Source organism: Periplaneta americana, chromosome 4 (assembly GCF_040183065.1).
Source record: "Periplaneta americana isolate PAMFEO1 chromosome 4, P.americana_PAMFEO1_priV1, whole genome shotgun sequence".
NCBI lineage: Eukaryota > Metazoa > Arthropoda > Insecta > Blattodea > Blattidae > Periplaneta > Periplaneta americana.
In genome coordinates, this window is record NC_091120.1 from 26,521,330 (window position 1) to 26,534,412 (window position 13,083).

The window sequence follows — 13,083 nt, forward strand, 5'->3', positions numbered from 1 at the left end:
CATTTGATACCATCTGAAATACAATTGACAAATCTGATGTACATTTGATACCATCTGAAATACAGTTGACAAATCTGAAATATATTTGATACCTTCTGAAATAAATTGATAATTTCTGAAATACAATTGATATTTTCTTAAATACAACTGGAAAAGGTGTAGTATCATTTTACCATTTCGACTTTGAATAAAAAAAAAAATTAATCAGAATAATCAAAGTCATGGAGTTCTGCACGGGCTCGGGTCAGTAGTCTTTTTTTTTATTCAATGTTTTGTATTAATGTTGTTGAATTTCAGTGGTGCTTCTCCATTTTCTAAGCCAGGCGTCTCAAGGCCAACGCATAAAAATTGTTACAGAGAGCAAATGTAGATATCGTAGTCAGCTGAAGAGATAAGCGCAATACCCGAAGATAGCCGATCGCTGATTCATGCCACACGCATGAGCGAGCGAAGTTGCAACTGTCGCTGGAGAAATTCCACAAAGCGGCACTTTTGAGTTGTACTGTCACAATAGACGGTTGTTTTCGGAAGGAATAAAATTTCTTAAGTAGTTTGCAGTAATAATAATAATAGTAATAATGATAATAATAGCCTAATAATAATAATACTAATAATAAGTTCATTTTCTAATTATATATTAATGAGTAAAAAGAAATCTGAAGCATGAAAACCATACATGTTACGTAATTATTTAAGCACAAGGAACTGGCAACTCTGACCCATTATCTCCTGGCCTAGTTGCCTCATAAGTGTGTCTTGTTGGTATCACTTATGAGGTTCAGACCTTTCTTCGGACAGTTGACTAAACAACAACAATACTTCATTTCTAGTAAATGGTTTTTGTATGTCTTTTTTTTTAAGTTTATACTATATTTAATAAAATAAAATTCAATTAAATAGTAGGCCTAATGATAAAATTACAATTAAACATGTTGGTTCTTAAGGTACGTATTCTTACGATACGTCATCCGGAGATAAACGAACTGTTCCCGCATCTTGTTCCACTCTTACATTAAAAGAGAGAGAGAGAGAGAGAGAGAGAGAGAGAGAGGAGGAAGTGCTCCGAGAAGGCCCTATTGAGACGTCTGTTCTAAGCCATATATATATATATATATATATATGTTTTTGTATTTTGTATGTTTTGAGACCTGAAGAATTCGAAGATGGTAAAATAAGTAAATGGTCCCATTTAAAAATAAGTCTCCTTGACACACTCTTTATAGACGGCAAACATAGTTTTTGAAAACATACTCAAAATATTCCTTTTTTCTCTCCTTCTCTATAACATTTGCATGTAGAGTTTCTTTATAAAATTAAAAATAGGAAAGCCAAAAGCAGTGTGCCATACGTTTTACCCACCTTGCACATGAACCGCTTATCCATGACTATGTTTAATGGTAACACGTCTTGAAGACAGATCAAGTAACATAGAATATGTTAGTTTACGTAAAAGAGTTGTGTTTAATTCAGTGAAATTAACCTTGGTTAGGTTCTTTAAAATTAAAAATTAAAGCATATCTAATCGTTGAACACGTTCTTTAAAATTGTTCTTATTAAATAAAAGTTACGACATTTGTAATCATGGAACACTGGCTTTTTAATTGTTTTTGTTAAATAGCGCGCAAAAGCTTACGCTTAAAACGAATAATAATAATAATAATTTAAACTTGCTATCAGCATATCAAGGCCGACTTCGTTAATAAAATATCACTTTGAGATGTTTAATCACAGTTTTCAATAACAGATGAGTGACGGCACGCAGTGTAGCAGTTACTCATCTTCTAAATTATTCTCTAGTGTCGTTAACAGAAACATTAAATCAAACTACGTATGCCTTTGTAGTAAAAACACAGTCGGAGTTACGTATAGGACAATACTGTCCAGATAATGTTGCCCTGATGCAGTAAATGGAAGAAAATCACAGGGTATTTAATAAAGAAATTCACAAACATTGTCTTACTTTTATAATCTCTTATTTTCACTAAATCAAAGCAACTTTGGAAAGTAATAGACTACGCAAGGTGGTTATGCTAACAGGTTTGAATGCATAGTACAAATAAAAATAAATTTATAATATTCTAAGAGAGACGAGGAAGTTAATTTAGGATTAAGGCAGGAATGTAGCTCATCGCCGCTGTTGTTTACTTTTTATTTGCGCAATATTATTAGAAAATACATGAAAAGTAAAGCTTTATGCATATAATCTTTAGATATGATGAACTCTATGCCTGTACACATCACAGAAAGCCAAAAACAATCTTCAGAGGGCCGTGTTGCAACGCTTACACAGGGTGTTTCTGAGGCGGTGTTACAAACTGTCAGGGATGATGGCGAAGGGCACATGTATCAATTTGAGATAAGGAACCCTGGTCCGGAAATGACCGAGTCGAAAGTTACAAGCAAAAATAGCTGTGTGGAAATGAAATAATTTTATTCCTCTGTACACCTTATTTATGTGTATTTATGTGTACATCTTACACATAATATATTCATCTGACGTTGTTTATAATAATAATAATAATAATAATAATAATAATAATAATAATAATGTTTTATTTAACCTGGCAGAGTTAAGGCCATACGGCCTTCTCTAACACTCAACCAGGAGTAAAACTGCGTTACAAAAAACACTACAAATTTACAAAGTACACTAGAATTTTACACACAAAACTGAATAAGATAATAATAATAATAATAATAATAATAATAATAATAATGATTTATTTAACCTGGCAGAATTAAGGCCATACGGCCTTCTCTAACACTGAACCAGGAGTAAAACTGCGTTACAAAAAACACTACAAATTTACAAAGTACACTACAATTTTACACACAAAACTGAATAAGATAATAATAATAATAATAATAATAATAATAATAATAATAATAATAATAATATGTAAACAACAAGTAAGTAGAAATCAGACATAATATATAACATACAGAAAGAAAGAAAAAAGCATAATAAAATGTGAACAGCAGGTCAAAATAAATGAGACGTGCAAAGTATAAAAAATAAGAATTATTGATAATAATAATAATAATAATAATAATAATAATAATAATAATAATGGTAGTAGTAATAAAATAGTGCAGTACAAAGCATACAATGAATGCAATATATTTAAGTACACACGTCGTTTACGTTGTCTACTTACAGCATTCCATTCAGTGCGCTGTCTGAGGGATGGGGACAGGAAACTACACTAAAGCAATGCAGATAGCGTAATGTGTAGCGGACATGGTCGGTCCTGATATGCACGTCTGTAGAGAGCAGTGTATGTGTACAAGCTGCAGTGTCCAGTCGATCAGTCCTAGTGAAATGGAGGAGTACACGAGAGCGGAATATGCAGACGTGATTTTTTAATACGGATGAGTCAATGGGAACAGCAGACAAGGTCACAGATTGTATCGGTACAAGTACCCACGTAGGAGACATTCGGCCCATACTATTTTTCCACGACTGTTCCAAAAGTTAAGGGAAGGAGGGCACGTGGTGCCAAATTACAATTCCATTTCCACACAACTATTTTTGCTTATAACTTTCGACTCATTCATTTCCGGACCAGGGTTCCTTATCTCAAATTGATACATGTGCCCTTCGCCATCATCCCTGAAAGTTTGTAACGCCACCTCGGAAACAGCCTGTATATGTATTCTTATAGAATATGGTGTGAAAGTTTCACCTCAAGTAGGCTAATTGTAATAGGATCACTCTGGCCGCTAGATTGAAAGATCTCTGTAGCACTGACTGAACTACAGACGTGGTTACATGAAACCTTACGTTGTTAGACATACATTCTTGCCATACGCTGAATGCTTTTTCATTATAACGGAGCGTTAGAACTGAGTATCAATGAAATCTGTATTAGTTCGATACAGTAGGCTTAAAACTGTATTAAAATAGTTTGGAACTCCGTGGTGGGCCTACTATGCCGTGTCCAAATAAAGATCGTTTATTATTCTTGAGTTGACAATATCAGTTGTAATTAATTTTTACATTTGAATAATTTCGAGTAAAAATTGTTCCGGGGCCGGGTATCGAACCCGGGACCCGTCGCTTAACGCGCGAACGCTCTACCGACTGAGCTACCCCAGGAACTATACACGACACCGTCACAATTTTTTTTGTGACTATCGTGTACAGTTCCTGGGGTAGCTCAGTCGGTAGAGCGTTCGCGCGCGCTATACACGACACTGTCACAATTCTTTTTTGTGACTGTGTCGTGTATAGTTTCTGGGGTAGCTCAGTCGGTAGAGCGTTCGTGCGCTATACACGACACCGTCACAATTTTTTTTATGACTGTGTCGTGTATAGTTCCTGGGGTAGCTCAGTCGGTAGAGCGTTCGTGCGCTATACACGACACCGTCACAATTTTTTTGTGACTGTGTCGTGTATAGTTCCTGGGGTAGCTCAGTCGGTAGAGCGTTCGCGCGCTATACACGACACCGTCACAATTTTTTTTGTGACTGTGTCGTGTATAGTTCCTGGGGTAGCTCAGTCGGTAGAGCGTTCGTGCGCTATACACGACACCGTCACAATTTTTTTGTGACTGTCGTGTTTAGTTCCTGGGGTAGCTCAGTCGGTAGAGCGTTCGCGCGTTATACACGACACCGTCACAATTTTTTTTGTGACTGTCGTGTATAGTTCCTGGGGTAGCTCAGCCGGTAGAGCGTTCGTGCGCTATACACGACACCGTCACAATTTTTTTTTGTGACTATGTCGTGTATAATTCCTTGGGTAGCTCAGTCGGTAGAGCGTTCGCGTGCTACACACGACACCGTCACAGTTTTTTTTTTTGTGACTGTCGTCTATAGTTCCTGGGGTAGCTCATTTGGTAGAGCGTTCGCGCGCTAAGCGAAGGATCCCGGGACCGATATCCGGCGCCGGAACAATTTTTCCTTGAAATTATTCAAACCTGCTTTGAATGGAGCTATACCTGAAAACCGGATTTGCATAATTTTTACATTTATTGAAAATAAAAACAAAGCAATACCTTGAGGCAACCAAGATCTTAATTTTAGGGAAGTTCTGAAAATTTTGGTTCGTTTTCGAACTCGCCTTCATGTACTTACATAATGTTTGTTGTTTGTTTCAGGTCCCGAGTCCATTGTGAGAATATGTACACGCACATCAAATTTTGATAAGAGCTGTTCTCCGTTATAAACTTTTTGAGGAGCATTTACATCAATATCTACGTACGTATGCCTGTGTTGTAAGTCGCAGATTAATTTTTGTTTTTCTACAGTCTGATTTTTATCGAAGAATGCTGTTTATTGTGATATGGGTTGCTACTTGACTGGCGTTCTCCCCAAAAGCAGAATTGAAGAAGCATTTACCCACTACCAATTTTTGGAATTAATAGCATTATGTGCTAATCCTAAGGCAATTAAGTAGGAATCAATATATACATGTTTAAAAAGCAAGGGTTACAGATATTCGTCACTAAAATAAGTTAAAAAGTTATCGTCAACATTAGGCTACAAAATCAATGCCTTCGAAGTCACTATGCGACCAGGCTTTCAGCTGTGTCGCCATTGTTCACAATCGCAGAGGACACGTACCATCAGACCACGAGATGAAATGCGGGAGGTGGGAATTTGCTAGGAATATCCTTTATATATTTATGCTCAACCATGCCGAAATGTAGTAATTATACACCTAGTAGCAGTCCTTTAATGCCTATCATTAAAGTACACCTATTCATTAAAGTTCAGGTTTTCGATTATTCTCGGATATGCAATCGAAAGGCAACTAGGGAAACGTCACGGAGGCTGGAAATCCAATACTGTCGCAGAAGGTTATGTTCTGTTACTATAATAATTAGCGTTAATTTTAAATAATATTCAAATAAATTCAACTTGTCATCTCGTTTTTCAATTCTAAATTAGTTTCCAGGTTATATCAAAATTAATGTTCATGTTATTCTCTAGATTATATCAAGGTCAATGACACATTCGTTTCTCGGAAAAAATCAATACTTTCGCGTCTGCGCACATCTAACAATTTAGATCAGTTCCGCTCCTCACTTACATAACCATAACATGAATACTTATGAATAATTTCAAGTTAGAAATATATTGGTCGAGCATAAAAAGTCGTATGAAACTTGCCTATAATGGTAATTAAGACGCTGGTATGAAAATTATGAAACTCGCTTGCGCTCGTTTCATAAACAAACATACTTGCGTCTTAATTACTACCATTATAGGCTCGTTGCATAATGTACTTATTTATTTACTAATATTTAATATGCTGTACAACAGCCAGGGGGGCCACCGGGTAGCTCTGTCGGCTAAGGCGCTTGTCTGCCGATCCGGAGTTGCGTTCGGGCGCGGGTTCGATTCCCGCTTGGGCTGATTACCTGGTTGTGTTTTTTCCGAGGTTTTCCCCAACCATAAGGCAAATGTCAGGTAATCTATGGCGAATCCTCGATCTCATCTCGTCAAATACCATCTCACTATCACCAATCCCATCGACGCTAAATAACCCCGTAGTTTATACAGCGTCGTTAAATTACCAAGTAAAAAAAAACAGCCAGGGGCCAATAACTGTTCAGCACATGACAATTTCATAACAAGAACATTAATCATGATAAAAATTACAATAAAAGTACATAGAAATAATTATTAAAAGAATAACAATTAAAGTAATTGTAATTGAAAATGAAAGAATGGAATCATATAAATGAATACAATACAAACGATATAAAAGATAACGAGAATAATATTATAATACATATCTAAACAAAAGACATATATTAATAACTGACATAAAACTCCAAAGGTATATACTGCACATTAAATGAATCCAAGTTCAATCTATGCAAATTAACATATTTTATACATCTGCAGACTGGAGAGAGAGATTTAGAATTTCTATTGGAAAAAAATTTATGAAATCTTAAACTCCTAGCAGGAATACGAAGATCGATATCGCTTATGAAGGATTCACAGTCAATATGAACTTTAATGACTTTCCAAAAAATGAATAATCAAGATCTTGTCGGCTGGCAAATAAACTGCAGCAATTGAAATATTTGCAGTTAATCTCATATTTATAATTATCAGAATTAGGTAAAAATCTGTAAGAACACAAGGAAATAAATTTTTTTTTAATATTCTCCAATCAAGTCGAGTCAGTGGAAGTATTGAAGTTCCATACAACAGATCGATATTGAAGCTTGGATCTGACTAACGTTATAATATAAAATTAATAAACACATAGAAGTAGAATAATAATAATAATAATAATAATAATAATAATAATAATGGAACAAAAACGTAACATTAAACACGAAATTTATGTGATCAGTACGAGAGAGTGGAAGTCGTGAAAAGGTTGCGCATGTTTGTGAAATCTAATCAATTGGCCTTCACTGTCTCCTGTCCTTAATTTTGGCTGTGGAGACATTTAACGACTTAGATTGTATTCAAGGCCAACAAATGGCTTGGATACGTTATCTGAACGACTTTGCGAATGCCTGTCAGCAGATTCGTGAGGAACCAAAAATTCTCGAACAATCACGTGCTTCTCCGCGCCTAATAAACTGCATGCGGTGACTGGGCAGGAGTGATAGTAGGAGGAAAAAAATAAAGTGCATGAGATTTGATGGTAATGTGGGGTTAATAGCGAAAGAGAAGATCTTAGTAAAGGATATGCCACTGGAGCTAAATGACAGCTGTGAGCAGTATGGGATGAAGACAAATCCAAATAAGACGAAGAGCATGGTCATAGGAAGAAAAATAAAGAAAGTAAACTTACGAATTCTAAATTAAGCAATAAAGCAAGTTGACAGCTTCAAATACTTGGGGTGTACTATAAGCAGTAACATGAGCTGCTGCCAGGAAGTCAAGGAGGGTAGCAATGGCAAAGGAAGCTTTTGATATAAAAATGAGCATCTTCTGCAAACCTCTGGAAAAAGAAGTAAGGAAGAGACTAGTTAAGTGCTTAGTGTGGAGTGTGTAATTGTATGGGGGCAGAAACATAGACTTATGACGAAATGAATAGAAGCATTTGAAATGTGGATATGGAGAAGAATGGAACGTGTGAAGTGGACAGACAGAATAAGAAATGAAGCCGTGTTGGAAAGAGTGGGTGAGGAAAGAATGATGATGAAACTGATCAGAAAGAGGAAAAGGAATTGGCTGGGCCACTGGCTGAGAAGAAACTGCCTACTGTAGGATGCACGTGAAGGAATGGTGAACGGGAGAAGGTTTCGGGGCAGAAGAAGATATCAGATGATAGACGACATTAAGATATATAGATCATATGCGGAGATGAAGAGAATATAGGAAAGATTGGAGAAAGCTGGGTTTGCAGTGAAAGACTTGCCCTTGGGCAGAACATTGAATGATCATGATGTTGACTGATCTTTGCATACGGCTCTTACAGTAGTAACAATGAAGAGTTAATATAAATGTTACCCCGTTTTGAGCTTTAAAAATGACCGCAGGACTAATGGATGATATTTTGTATTAATGAAAAAAATATATATATATTAGAATATTTTTAAGCATGAAAGTGAAAATTTGATAATTTTGTCGAAATTATCGAAATTTCATCTCTAATCCCTCTTAACTGAATATGAATACAATGTATGTATGTATGTATGTATGTATGTATGTATGTATTTATACTGCAAATGCGTATATAGCCGGTTTCAGTGGTAACTAATTCCATTCAATAATGACAATTAATAATAAACACAACTAATAAAAACAATAATTAATAATATTAATATAATAATAATAATAATAATAATAATAATAATAATAATAATAATAATAATAAGGAGCATCCTAATTTAAATGAAGCATGGTCACTTAAATTAACATTTAAAGTAAATCTAATTTGTATCTTTGTTCGAACTATGACTCACGAGTGTGACAGGTTCATACCTGCACAAGTACCTTTCGGCACTACACTTATTTCGCTGTCAACTCACTCACTGCACTGATTCTACCTGATTTCACTAACACTTCTAACCATTTCACTGTTCAGATACTTTGCACAGCCACTTCACTGACACCAACACACTTCACTTACACAATAGACTTCACTGACACTACACACTTCACTGACACAACACAGTTCCTCACTGATAGAACACTTCAAATAACAAGATATCAATTACACCCTTTAAGTAGTGTGTATAATATACTACCGTCTATTAGTAAAGTCCTTAAGCCTATTTTTAAATATGTTTTTGGTCAAATAGTTTAATTTTGGAAGATCTCCAAGTTAATTTTTTGCACATTCACGTTACTTTGTTTTTATATTAGGCCTGCGTAAGGAGGAAACAAAAAATTAACGAGTTTGATCAATACTGAAGAATCTTATCGGATTTGCAAGCAAGGCTGTAAGCCCAACAGCATTATAATACGCTGCTGCATCTTGTTAGCTATGGAAATCAGCTGATTCTAAATGAATGCACTCCATAGTTGGCAGAACAAAACTGTGTACAACTCCTTCTTCCCTTTTATTAATGTATTGCAGTTCAAAGAACATCGTGCGTGACGGTGGGGCGTGCACTTTTATTGGTGAACTTGGTTAATAACACGGACTGTGATTACCGGCGGAATTTCAAAATATTTTAGTGGGTGGAAATGTTATTTTCATATCGATTAAGATAGAGTTGCTGTTAACTTCTGGAGGATTCTGATGAACCGTGGACTCCATCAGATTGTATGCGGATGTGCTATTGGTTTGAGAGGGAGCAAATTGCATAATAACAAGCTTCTTGACGAAACGTTCTGTGGGCCAGATGTGCGTGCACCTCTTCCTCGATGTGCAGTGCAATGGTACGTTGCTGCAGGAAGTTAATGAGAACTGCACGCTGTGTCTTGATTTCTTGAAGCCTGTAACTGGGAACAAATGTAGTTCTACTCTCTGCTGGAGATAAAAACCACTGCATAATAACTTATGAATATTCTTGTACATCGGAGAGCATGCATGAATTTTGTTTTTCGTCGAAATGTTTTGTTTTATGTAGAACTAGCCGTACCCGTGCGCTCCGCTGCACCCGTTAGAAATAAATATAAAGTAATTACATAATTAAAATAGGATATTTGATCCAGGGAAGATTCGTGTTTGATAGAAGGATAAATCGTTTAATATGTTACTTAATTTAAATTGTATTTAAATAATTAAAATGCGATCATTTTGGTCCAGAGACCACTGATTTGGTGCAATGACAATTCCTTTAATATGTTTCTTAATTTTTATTACATGCATCCATACTTTAATGAAGACTGACATATCATTTAGATTTAATGTGTATACTTTATTTTACTTGCCATATGTTTCCATTGAATTATGATAATAACTTATTTTTAACCCTTGTTTTCTACGTATTCAGTAAATGGCGCTTGGGCCACTATGGTTCTGAACCCTTCAAATAACTTAAATAACTTAAATTATATTATATTATATTATATTATATTATATTATATTATATTATATTATATTATATTATATTATATAAAAATGTGTTGATAACGGATGTACACCGATAAGTAAGTTTTAATTTGTTATGGGGGCTCTTGAATCTCAGGAGGAACAAATTTTATTTTACAACAGCGCAACATAATCTGCTTGGCTCATTACCCAATTTTTTTGCATTGCATTTAATGCATATGTATTTTATGTATTTTAACACGATTCAATTGAGCATAGTTAAAATTTGGATTATAAAATAATGGAATGCTAAGCTAACGTATTATTACTGCATACTAAATCAATACACTCTTGTGGTTCGCGAATTCTCTGAGATTAACATTATTTTAAGAAATACAGGAAACGAATACACAGAATAGCCTATCAAGTTGTTTGTGCATAAGAAGCTATTTTAATATTACCTGTCCTCGATTCACTCAGAAGTTACTGTAATAACATTATAGCATTATGTCCATATAGAGAAACTACATTTTCCAATGGTGAAATAATAATTAATTACACAAATCGGTTAATTTAGCTTCCGATATTACTTCATACAAACACAAAAACATTCTCTGTAGGCTACGATTCATAGCTTTCGATTGTTGTTGACCAAGGCCCCTTATAGACGAATTCATTTGTTTATTTCATTACACCGCCTTAGATGGCAGTTATTTTAATTTTGAAACTCATTTATCTCATTAAATATCAGTCCTATCAAAATTTTTCAAAGAATAAAACTTAGCGGAAATGATTTTTAAAGAAATTTTTGTTATGTAACATTTTTCACAAAAATCAATAATAAACTAGATATTTCGATTTATTTAATTAAAACCCCCTTATAATCCCCCTTTTAAATAATGTATTTTGAATGCCATATAGCCTAAAATCTAAGTTACAACGAACTTAATTTATATTCCAATTTTCATCGAAATCGGTTCAGCTATTATCGCGTGAAAAGGTAACAAACATACAGACAGACAGACATACAAACAAAAATAAAAAAAAAGCGATTTTCGGTTTCAGGGTGGTTAATTATATATGTTAGGACCAATTATTTTTGGAAAATCGAAAATTACCAGAAAAATTTCGGCTACGGATTTATTATTAGTATAGATGTGACATAGGCCTGATAATGTTTTTAAAAACTTTTATGTTTTCATCTTTACTTATTAACCCTTCTGCTACCAAGAGGGGTAATAGGATTACCCCACGGATGATTTTTAAAAATGGTTCTCATTTTTCTGCATATTTCTTTTTCAAATTCCATGCATTTGTCCGTTATGTGTCTATTAACAATCTGAATTAAGAATAACATAAGTCAGGCATGTCAGTTGATGCCCACAGGAGCAAGCGCGCGCTTTAGAGCTCAGGGGAGCCTGAGCGCTTTACAGCTTAAAGGAAAGACACAGACGAAAGAGATAGTATATGCCGCTTGGTCGAGCTATATTCTGGAATGGCCAGCACCGATTCAATAGATAAAAGGAAGGGAACTTATTAAAACTGTATCTATGTTAATTTTTAGATTTACCTGAGAAGTATAAGTGCATTATAAGAATGTAAGTTTTAAGTTTAATGTTCATTTTTCACAAGTTTGATTTTTTTTATTGAAAAGAAATATTTTCTCAACTTTTCTTATAGAAAAGTGAAATTTTCAGATATAGGCCCATTTATTTAGTAGCCTTGCAGAATTTTTTTCGTGAAACTAATATACCGTATATACGTGTTACTGAAGATAGTGTATTGAAAATTTTGAAAATATTCGCATGGAAATTGTTTGTAAGGAAATGAATTAACAAAGCAACTACTGTTACATCATAAGCAAAAGATACGTGTCCATGTGTTGTAAAAATGTCAGCTCTATAGCTTCAGCAGATTTCGAGAAAATAATTTAATATTCTGATGATAGGAAGTTGCTCACAAATATCACCTTAAAAGCATAATGCGATAAGAGTTTTGTTATGTAATATTAGTTACACTTAAAACAGATACAGTACCTATGTAACTTTGCTTTGTGCTGTAGTATTGTTTTGATTAGTTTATTGATTACTTTTGTAAGGCTAAAGATACCATCAATATAAATTCCAACTTATCATGTCATACTCAATCTCTTTCTTTGGAATATCACTTTCTTTATGAATGATGTGTTTCATCCACTTAATACAGTATAATATTATACTACTATGGAATTTAAGTGAATATTCCTTCTTAACTCTCTATTATGTCATTAAGATTTAAAACACAAGAGCAATATTAAGAAATCAGTGTTAGTACTTTTGTTTTACAAACAATATAGATAATATGAAACAGAAAGCAACCACATAAAAATAACGACATAAAGTTACACGTCCCTTTTAAAGTCTGTGCACCACTGTTTTCTTAATCCAACAGGTCCTTATTCATATATACAACCCTTCCTCTCTCCATACTTAGCGCTTGCTGCCCGCGCACGACGTCAAGGTTAGAAAAATGCGCTTGCTTTGACATCACTGACATAAGTTATCTACTTTAAAATGTAATTCATAGTATTTCAAGTGGCGTGATCTTGTTACCGCTCTTGGTAGTCTGTGTCAAGAAAATCCCAGGATATAAAATTCAATCTGTTGCTTCATTTTTAAGTTCGTCTACGTCCAAATTATTTTATT

General features: G+C 34.5%; 1 protein-coding gene across 2 annotated transcripts in view; it reads left to right on the plus strand.

Annotated features, from left to right (window-relative positions):
* LOC138697635 (protein bric-a-brac 2-like) overlaps positions 1-13,083 on the plus strand; it is a 519,146-nt gene that overhangs the window by 486,695 nt on the left and 19,368 nt on the right. For both annotated transcript variants that reach the window (XM_069823054.1, XM_069823055.1), the window contains one exon: positions 5,100-5,199. The gene's annotated coding sequence lies outside the window, so the exon portion shown is untranslated. The remainder of the gene's footprint in view (positions 1-5,099; positions 5,200-13,083) is intronic.